The sequence below is a fragment of the Passer domesticus genome, chromosome 2, assembly GCF_036417665.1.
Source record: "Passer domesticus isolate bPasDom1 chromosome 2, bPasDom1.hap1, whole genome shotgun sequence".
NCBI classification, from domain to species: Eukaryota; Metazoa; Chordata; class Aves; order Passeriformes; family Passeridae; genus Passer; species Passer domesticus.
This window is the reverse complement of record NC_087475.1, coordinates 74,854,336-74,865,499: the sequence shown is the minus strand read 5'-3', so window position 1 is coordinate 74,865,499 and position 11,164 is coordinate 74,854,336. Positions and strand designations below refer to the sequence as shown.

The 11,164-nt window shown below is 43.4% G+C and overlaps 1 protein-coding gene across 1 annotated transcript in view; it reads left to right on the top strand.

Annotated features, from left to right (window-relative positions):
- Window positions 1–11,164, top strand: part of ACAT1 (acetyl-CoA acetyltransferase 1) — a 382,585-nt gene that overhangs the window by 255,099 nt on the left and 116,322 nt on the right. The window lies entirely within an intron of this gene.

Genomic DNA, 11,164 nt, shown 5'->3' with positions numbered 1-11,164 from the left:
AGGCACCAAGTTGGACCTCAGGAAGGCAATATTCAATTTCCATGTTTAGCTGACCTATCAAAAATGACCTTTTGATAAATCAGTGAGCATTTAAGATCTTCTGCCTTGATAAATTTGAGGGATTGTGAAAGTTCATTGATAGTCTCTGGAATTATACATTTGGATGCAATGCTATGAATGCAGGAAATGTTAAGATCCTTTTGCAAAGGGAAAAATTTACCTGGGAAGGCAGGGTAAGAGCATCCAGACGTAACAGGAAAGATGCTGGTGGTGAGAGAAGTGCTTCTGAGAAACCGGCTTTTATCTCCTGCAAATCTATTTTACCATTTCAGCCCATATTCCTCATTTGCCCTCACCTCATACCACACATATTTAATATAAACCTGAGACAATCCAAGGACAGAAACACAAACTCTGTGTCCAGGACTCTCTCATGCCATCTCCAGCTTCCCCAAGAAAGCCAAATATGCAGGGGAGAGTGGCACAGAGACACTTGTTCTGGCAGAGAAAATTAAAATGTTGGTGCTACAACAAAAAATCAATGTTGCACATTAAAGAGTTCTTTAATGGACATCGGGGAGGAAATTACATTCTTGTCTGGCTAGATTAATTAACTTTTAGATAATAATATTTAGATATCAGTATTCTTAATCCATTTTTAACTCCCAGCCCTTTAGGATTGTTGAGGAACAAACCCCTTATAAGCTGTTTCTAACTCCAGAACCACTTACAAAGGGAGCTGCTATAATACCTGGAAAACTTGAGTCTGGAAGATCAAATAACTATTCATAGCCAATCACCAGAGCTGTGACAGACTGAGTCTCCTGGCTCAGCACCTGGGGTCTCAGCTATCAGTACAGTTGCTCAGACTGTGGCAGTTTCATTGTGTTATTTGAGAACCTGTAATGAAATACCTTATTTCCATGCTCTCTAAGTAACCTGTACTCCATGCACCCCCTCTGTGCCAGTGTTGAAGGCAGAGACCAAAAAAGCCTGTGCTGACTCCTGCCTACCCAAACAGCAACCAACACCCCTGCATGCAAAATGCCTTAAATACACTTCTTCCAAGTTAGCTAAATGTTGCTGCTGTTCTCTGATAAATAAAAGCTCTATAAACTGTTCCCAGTAGTGAGCAGAGAGAACTGCATCTGAAGCCAACTATTTTACACTGAAGTTTTATATGAAGAATATGCTGAAGCTTCATCATAAATAATTAAGTACCTTCCTAAACTATTAATGCAGCTTGTTGATGGCTTCTGTTTTGCTTATGGTGTTTCAAAGGTGTTGACTGTAGGCAAGTATAGATCTTTATCTGTGATGAAAAATTGCTTTGAAAATATTAAAACACCTTTGCAGTTGAAAGTCTTTCTCCAGACAGGGACTTAAAACTGAAGTGTGCTGTCTGCAAGACATCACTCCTAAGAAGGATCTAAAGATCTAAACAGAGCTCAGTAGAGTCACTGCAAACAAATATATTTGGTGTTTGACCAGCTAATGTCAGCCACTTACAAAACACAGAAGTTTCACTGCATAAGGCCACCATCAGAAATATGCTGAGCTAGACAGAAATTGTCTGAAGCAATAATTGACATTATTTCCAAACTAACTAACACCAAAAGTGGTTATTCAAGACACTCCAGTGCTGAGAAATCAGACACGAGAGACTGCAGTACATCACTTTTCCTTGCAGTTCCCCTCCATTTAGAGAGAGCTTAAGGGTATCAAGGCAGATTGTCGCTAAGAGACAAGTACTATCCCAGTTTCTGGAGGCTACCAGGATGTTGCAAATTATCAGAACTGTATTTTTGAACTTGGAGAAGTGTGACAGAGGTTTTCCAATTATTTTCCTGTTCAGAAATATTTGAGTTTTCTAATCAGTTGATGAAGGGTTGCATAGAGATGCCTGGAGTATCCCAGGCTCAACCTCCACCAAGCAGAGGCCACAAATGTCACAGCTCTGGTGCCAGATTTATAAAAAAATCCCTGTCTAAGCTCACTCTGCTAAGGATGACCCCACAAGCAATTCTTGTTGAGCCACATGCCCTCTGCCCCAAACAACTCCAAGCTGATCCACAGCTAATATTTCTGTGCACTCTGGTGATGATGACAGCCCATTAAGGGTAAGTGTCCCAGTGGATTGCATTAATGATTTCATGTCAAAATAAAAAGGATACATGAAAGTAAAGAGGGAAAGCTAAGCTCAGAATCTAAAAAATATTCTGCTAGCTTGTAAGTGGAGTCCCAGATGTGGAAAAGCGTCCCACCTCACCCTAATCCTTGCCTTTGTGCTACCACAGTAAAACAACCAATTTCAAAATGCCAGCATTAAATCCTCTCCTGTTGGTGCAATAAACCTGCAGATGAGCACTGCTGTCCTGTCCTACAGAGCACAGGGAGCTCCTGTTAGTGCTGTATCTGCAAAGCTGGGATTCCCATGCTGCTCATGGCTGCAAGGCACTGGAATGCTGGAGCCCATCTGCTGTGATGTTTATGTTAAGTGGGTTGTTCATGTAAATACCAATGTAAGTGGTCAAACTCATTATTTCCTCCTAGGAAGGTGCTCTCTGTGTTCCAGTTAGAAGGGGCTGCTTCTGTTGACTCCTGCAGCCTGCCTGCAGACCTGTCATTGCAACATGATCTCTAATCAATTAGGCCACTTCAAAACAAGATGAGAATATTGAGTGTCACTGGCAGATGGTGAAGATCTGTACCAAGCAGATAAAGTCCCTGCATATTTTTGGGGAATATGAATGAAAATAATAGGAAGGAAAACATGAAATATTGATTGACATTTAGGAGAAAAATAATGTTCTGCTTTGGCTGGACAGGAATAGCAGAGCAAGGAGCAGTGGCATTAGAGGGGGTGTTCTCCTGCAGCCTGAGCTGTATCACTGAGATTCCCAAAAGCCTCCACTCACAAACAGAGCCTAAGGAAAATAATTAAACCTTTGAGTACTTTGCAATTCAATCCAGTTACCACGGATAACACACAACTTTTGACCCACCTCATCTAGCACCAATATTTTTTGGTATCACATTGGGGCTCAGACATTTTTCTGAGTGTCTGGTCCATCTTCCAGAGAGGGCACTTTAAAAACTACCAAAAGGCTTTCAAATTGGTTTTGTATAACACCATTGGTCTGGATTCTTATCTTGGCAACTTAGCATCAAAATATCACTAATCAAAGTGCTGGAATTCACACTGTTTTTCTTTTCTTGAGGAAGCAAAATGATTAACTAGGTTATTAGAATAAAAACTTAAAGTGCATGTATTCACAACATTTTTCTCCCACTAATTAATTTCCAATCGAATACGCTGCCAGAGGATCAGCTTACTACTGAGAGATCACAGCACACAGAAGCTTAATTGGATGGGAAGTGGTCCCAGAAGGTCACAACTCCACTGCATCTTGATGCTGGGTTGCATCAAAGGCTGCCAGGGGCTGGGCAGAATTGGTACTCTGTAAATGTGGTTGCAAATGCAGTTGCAAGGCTTTGCTGGCAGCAGGGCCCTCATTGCAAGCACCAGGGTATCGGGGCTCAGGAGAGTGAGTGTGTCCTACATACTGAAAAGGGTCTTCAGGCAGCTTTGCATCCCTGGAGGAGGCAGGCTTACATCTCAGCAACAGGATGGTTGGGTGCTCCACAGTGTCCATGCTGGGATGCTGGCACACCTCAGCTGTGCCTCTGCAGGGGGCACACCCTCAAGGCTGGCTGCCAGAGCTCCTGCTCGGGTCACTCAGAACTGCCCCATCACACCTCGGTCTGTGCAGCCCTCAGCAGCAGAGGGGGAAAGCAGGGAGCCCGGGGTGGGCACCATGGTCATGACCTCCCTCCTGGGTCCACGGGGTCATTCAGGACCTCATGGCCTCTGCCAGACCATGCTCCCAGCAGTCACTGCTAGGGACATGTCCCTAGTGGGGCAAAACCAGCCTTGCTGTGGCTGATGGCAGAAAGGCAAGAACAATGCATTCAGGTTCTTTTTAGTCAGCTTTAGTCAATTAAACCAGGAACGTGCCCAAAACTCATCCAACAAAGTCATCCACATGGCAATTCATTACTGTGAGGAGTTAAATTGGCAGTTGTCATCTTCTCTCTCTTCCCTGCTTTAAGGGAAGAGTGTGAAGGATTTGTCACAGGTCAGCACCTGTCCTGCACTAACTTTAAGGCCTGTCATGTTTTCAATACATGGTCAGTACCTCATGGACACAAACCCATCATCCTTGTCTGGAGGACTCAGGCACAATCCTCAGTTCTTCTGTGAGGCTAAAGGTCAATCCAGTAATGAGTAAGTCAACATGCAACTTCTCCAAATTATAATGAAAATTGAATATTGAATCATTTTAATGAAATGAATCCATCACTTCTGTTAACTGAATTGTGGTTAAAAGATCTGGGGCAAATTGAGGCAGTCCCTGTGGAAAACTTCTTAGCACTACAAGCAAATTAAAAAGAAAAATGCAGGTCTTCTTTAAAACAGTCTTAATTCAGTTTGTTATAAACCTGACTCCAAATTCAGCAGCTTGATAATGCTGCTAAAAGACAGTTGTACTCTCCTGCAGAAAGAAAGGGGAGCAGTTCTTCAGTTCTCCTCATTCAATACTGAGGTGAAAGGTCCTTTTCTTTACAAAAAAAAGTTACTAGCTCTCAGTAGACCATAATCCTCATGTTGGAGTCTTAAGGTTAACAGCCTGGGTTGGGGCATTCATCTTTTGAAATGTCTTTCATGCTTGGATAAATCATTCCTTTCCCTCAATACAGTACCTTTTTTCCCAGCAGCCATTCAAAAATGAAAGAAAAGTCTCTGAAGGAATTGTAGACAAAAGAGAGCAGACACCTCAAATTTACAAGGAGTTTTTAAAAGACCTACAGAAAACCCAGATTACAAGTTTTATTAGCAGCAGTCGTCGTAGCTCACAGGAGCCTCTGAAGCACTGAAGCATCTCACTCCCTCCTCTGGGTGACTCATTTCTCCCTCATCCCAAACACTGCAGCCCATCACAGGGGAAAATACTGACTTTGCAGAGCAACATTAAGGGATGAAGAGCGTGCACTCTGAAAATTTCCATGCTGTTCTTTAACAAAAATTGACCTTACTGAAAGAAAGCAAAGCCCAGGCATGCACACAGACTTGACATTTGAGAGATTGTCATCACACCAGCACTAATGAATCTGCACTAATGCTCACCACTGGCTGCTCCTGGGTGAAATGTGTGCAGATTCCTGACATCCAAGGGATTTGTTGCAGAACTCACACAGCAGAGGGTAGCAAAGGACATTATAAAAAGAATCTGGAGCATGAGTGAGGTGGGCATCACACATTTAACCTTACTCAGTCTCCTGAAAAGGTGTCACAACAGGATCATGTGCATATGAGGAAGTGGAGGAATTACTGGATCCTTCCCTACTGGCTTTGCTTGTGATAACCAAAGGTGCAGCTAACTTCTGCCAGAGTCTGCACTGGGTGAACTTCCCCAGACAAAGTCAGGGAAGACAAGCACAGAGCAGTGCAGAGCAGCAGCTCATCCTGGAAGGCAGATGCATGAAGCCCCAGCCTTTAAGGAAGGAAGTGTAGGTGCAGGGACAGCTGTGTCACACTACCTGCATGCAGAGCCAACCAATGGGTCTCAAACATCTTTGTTTCCTTGCTGACTCCTGGATCTTGCTACTCTGATCATCCAAGCCAGCATCCTCTGAGGTCAAACCCAGCCAAGGGCTGCTCCAGGTGAACATGAATAAGGCTGCACTGGTCTGGGCTCCCACAGCCCTCTGCAGCCCCCAACATTCCCCTGGGGAACTCAGACAGAACTTCCTACTGCCTGCCAGGGCCTGTGAACACCCCCAGTTCCATGAGGTGAGACCGTTCTGCTGGTTGACTGTGACTTACCCTTCATGCTTTCTCAGACTCTGAAACTAAGGAAGCCCCAAAATGATAACCAGCATCTCAGAGATTTCCCCTGAGCCCAGGGAGGATGAGGGCTGAGTACCATGGCAGGGGAGGCAGCTGTAAGCACAGCTTACAGCTCCACACCACTCTAGGAGACCAGAGTGTGAGCACCAGGCAAGGTCCATGATGATCTACAGTCTCTCAGCAAAAGCTGCTGTTACTGCAAGTCTGTTTGCGAGGCAGTCAGCCTGACAGAGGATTTCTTTTGTTCCCACTGGTTTCTCCTTTCTGCTGAGAAATGTTTTCATGGCAAGAAATGCTAAGAAATATATTAATATAAAGCAAAACAGGAAGAGCGAAAATAAATTCAAAGATTAAGTTAAACATGGTGTTTCCATGGTGTTTCCCAGGCCTTTCTTCAGCTGCCATGAAGATGGGGATACTTTCCTCCTTGCAGAAGCAAGACCTCGGCTGTGGCTGAACCTGCAGTTTTGGCTTAGGAGCCAGAAAACAGCCTCTTCTTTTTACTGGTGCAAACACATCCATAAAGTTGTGTCAGGGACCTGGCTCTGCAGAACCTGTTTCATACAGTGTTTTGCATCCAGCATTGAAGCATCCCAGATTTACGTGGCAATCCTACACTTGGTTAAGATCCTACACTTGGTCTGGTTAAGATCCTCATCAGAGTGGAGGGCTGAGGTAACTCCAGATCCTGCCACATGTTCCTCACACCTGTGTATCCAAAGTGGGCTCCAGAAGGTGAGGCTGGACTCAGGTTTTACTACAGTTAAGATGATTTGGGACCTACGTATTCACTCTGTCCTTGTGAGCACAGACTGATGCTGCAGAGGGCCCATGGCAGCTTTATTGCTGCAGCAAATGCTCTTTGCAGAGCCAGGCGACACTAACCTTTGGTAAATGATGCTCCACTAGAAACCAAGACCTTGGGAAAGCCACTGCAGCTGCAGTGCATCCCAGCCAAGAGCAGCACTCCTGCAGGTCCTTCCTGCTGCCCCAGGGGAAGTTCCACAGCAGCTCCTGGAAGAGTTAGGCGAAGGTGAGAGGTGCCCAGCCCCCTGTCCTGTCTCTCCTGGTGTTCATGTGCAAAGAGAGCAACAGCTCAACAGCAACTCACTTCCTGCCTCCCTCAGACTGAGGAAAACAAGCGGGATAAGAGCAAAATCTCTGTGTCAGAGCACAGTGTGTGTCGCTGCCCATGAGCTGAGCTGGCATCTCCCGTCTGCGCACACAACACCCGCAGTGAGTCCTCAGGTCCTGTTCAGCTAACAAAGACATTTCCATGTCAGCACGAGCAGACAAACACCACAGGAAGGAAGGAATCACATCTTCGTGCACACTGGTTCCAGTTTCACTACATTCATAATCTTAATATCACATGAACACAGCAAGTGCATTGATGCTGTAATTGCATTCTAGCTGCCTGAATGCTTCTCTTAATTTAGTCATGCTACTTTAGCTTTGTTGTGAGTTACAAATCATTCTTGCTCTCAAGAAGCAAATCAATGTACAGATGTTGCAAGAGATAGGATTACCCAGTAGGTTTTCTTTTTAAAACACATGTAATGTATAAACTTTATTAAATGAAAGCAATTTCTCCAGAGAAGTCCAACAGGCACTTACACTGATGGCAGAAGGAGACAAATTGCAAAGGTTTTTGAACTTCAGGGAGCATCACAGTCTCCTTGCAAATGACTTGAAGGAATTCTGCCACAAACAATACAGCAAAGCAAGAACACGCATTGTATCCTGTACCTGTGCAGGTTTTAAATACTCAGATTTTCAAGGGCACAGATATTATGCATATACAAATATTATTATCAGTCCATGAAGCATTGGCTTGTTTGAGATTGGTGGCATCATTGTTACTCTGAGCAAGATTTCTCAGTCAGTTTGAATTTTGCCATGGTTTTGACAAAAAGTGACCCAATAGTTTGAGGCTAAAATTTAAAACATTCCATGCTTTGTTACAATGATCTGTGTATGAATGAGTTATCCAATTTATTAAATAATAATAATGGATTAAAGCAAAATCAATTTTTTCTGGACGACGGGCAAGCAGCCATACTCTTGTGCAGCCTTTTTCTGCTACATTTATCCCATTTCAAATCACCCCCTTGGTCATGCAGTTACTGAATTACATGGTTGTGCTGGGGAAGCTGCACTTTTGCCTGTATGATTGCTGTTCCTAATTAAAATAATTAGAAACAGTGTCAACAGATGGTGCTGAAGAGCAGCAGCATCGCCCTGGACTGCTGTATGATCAAAAATATTCCAGAGAACTGCAACCACTGTCACCAGCTGCTGATTACATAAACTTCCAGTGATGGGTACTTCTGGAGATATCATGCACTGTTTCCAGGCATCAGTGCATGATAAAAACATCATAGCAACTCAAATAAACTTCAACAATTCATTTTGTACAGTAATAATATGTCTCTCTAATTGTTTTAAGCCATCTTCTTGAATGCCTTATTTGGGTGTTGTCTGTAATGCAGTCTCAATTCATGCTGTCCACTCCTTGGGAGTACTCTGAAGACTGTGATACTATGATTTATGGGGATGAAACACATTTCACCTGCGGTGCCACTGAGCTTTCTGCCTTGCTGCACAAGCTCTGCTCCTGACACAAGGAGACAGGCTGGAGATGAGCTGGTGCAACAAAGTTTGGAGAGGCTGATGTTCAGTGATACTGACCCCAGGCCATACATTCAAGATGAAGATACCACAACTGGTCCCAGCTGGCACCTTAACAATACATCAGTCTTGGAGGGCATGGAAACCTGCTTTTGGAGGCTGTTTAATCTCAGAGAGCTCTGAGAACTGTAACTTTCTTCACATTTTATATATCCAAGAGCCAGTTCATGAAAATAAAATCAATCCTCCTACTTCCAGAAAGGATTAATTCAATATTGCTTTGAGAATTTAATCAAGATTTTAAAGAAATGCTGCAACATTACTAAAACCTATACCTTTTTCTGATTTAGGCTGAGATAGAATAAATTGTCTTCCTAGTAGCTGGTACAGTGCTGTGTTTTTTACTTGTGAGCAATCAGATGCAATATGTTGATCCGTGTTGTACAAGAAATCAGATTTTTCCTTCTGGCACTTTTCTGTAAAATCTATAATTTTCAGTCTTGAATGCTCTTAAAAAGAGAAAAATTAAATTGTATCAGGAGAGGAGTGAAGGATGCACATTTTAGATAACACTGCACACAAAATCTTGTTGAACCAGCCACAGGCTTCCCACAGCTGCCAAGAAAATCTCTCTGTGCTTCTTTCATCTCTCACATAAATTGTAAAAAAATCAGTTTGTATAGCCCCTTACTGCAGACAACAATGTCCATAAGAATAGGACATTACACTTGGATGGGATCTTTAGGTTTGGCTTTACTCCACTCAAAACAAGCAAACTCAATAAATAAATATTGGCATCTCCAAGGGAGAACTGAATTTCTCCTTCTGAGGGCTGCAAAGAGAGAGCTCAAGAGGGTGAGGTTCCAATACCTTGGATGCTGTTTGTCTGATGAATATATGTTGTAGCCTCAAGCTAAATATTAAATCTGCAACATCACAGCTCATTGGACTCTCATCAGGTATAACACTGAAATTGCCAAAAGGCTGTATTTTGTTGAAAGACCAAACCAGTCGCAGGATCCTTCACTCTGCATCTTCTGGAATCTCTGTCTGCTTACTCAAAATTGTTCATGATTGATCACAAAGCATGTGCAGTTTCTCTCTGTCAAACCTCCTCAATTGATTGAAATAGATTGTTCCAAGACAAGCGTATATATAACACAATGAAATATCCAACAATAAATAGTGTGAATGAATGGTGCTGACAAGAACTGATGTGCTTGTTCCAGACATCACATTGTACAGAATTGAGTATGTGTGACCTAGAAAAGGTCAAAAACCTTTAAATAGCTGATGTCCACAAGCCCATCTTTTCCCTCAAGCTCTAGAGATGCTAGGACTCAATTAGTGCCACACTAATTTCTTACTTCCCAACACACCGTGACATTTTGATGCCAGATAACTTCTACTGTTTTGTAACCAAACCTTGGAGGAAGGCTGGATGTCGCACATTTTTATTTGGATTCTTGTGTTTAATACAAGTGACAGATGGACTTTTTTTTCCTCCAGCTTATTCCAATATTCCAGAAGGATTTATGTTAAAGACTCACCCAGGCACCTTGTCTCAGAGGTACCAGAGGATCTGGCATATGTGATTCCTTAACCGAACAGTTGTTTCCCCACAAGCAATACATTAGTCACTTGTGCTCTGAAGCAATGCATCTTTCTTCAACAGTCTGCACCCACTTCCTTCTGATTCTTGGGACAGACAGCAAGGACAACTGATATATCTGGCCCCCTCCCAAAAAAAGCAGGTTCAAGGGGCCAGCACCCCATGCTGAGTACTTTTTAAGGTCAGGCTTCAAGTACCTCATGTGCCCAGAGCTTGGACCACACCATGGTGCTGGTTTATGATGCAGAACTCTTCTGCAAGGCAACTTTGCCTCCTCTCCACCCAGACAGCCATTCCACGGGAATGCAGTAGAAATTTAAAGTGATGAAAGGCAGGACACTAGGTGTGCATGACCACCAGTATGTGGCTGGCCACTGTCCCAGGCTGCCAGAGGATGGGCCTACATCCAGCAGGATCACAAGGAGATAAATGGGAGCCATCATGAGGATGGCAACAGCAGTCATTCACAGAATTGACTAAAAATATCAATCTTGTCCTCATGAGAGCTTGAAAGACCTTGTAGCATTAGCACATATGAATCTCAGCTACCCCACAATATTCCGGGAAATCTTTTGCATGGTGTAAAATCACAGCATAAGAAATTAAATCACAGTCTGTATCTGTGAAACAGTTTTAAAGTTTTCAACTCAGAATATGTGTCAAATCACTAAGGTGTCCCAGTGTCCATCCTGGGGAATCTAAGCTGCCCCACACTGCTCCCCTCTCCTTGCACCTCAGCAGAAGCCCTGTCTGGCCCAATTTGCTTGAATCAGATTCCAACTTCTTATTACAGTCAGATTTTAAAAGCCTTGGAAGAAAAAATCCAGGCTGTGGATTTTACAACATCCAACCCATGTTTTAAACAATTTTGGTTTCAGTGGTCTATATGCTGAGATGAGCCACTGCCTGAGCACTCACACCACACCACAAGATGCTGCTGTGTTTTGAAGACAGGCCAAAGCCTGAGCCAATACACGCCCCCATGCACCTTCGGATAAAATCTACGTTAT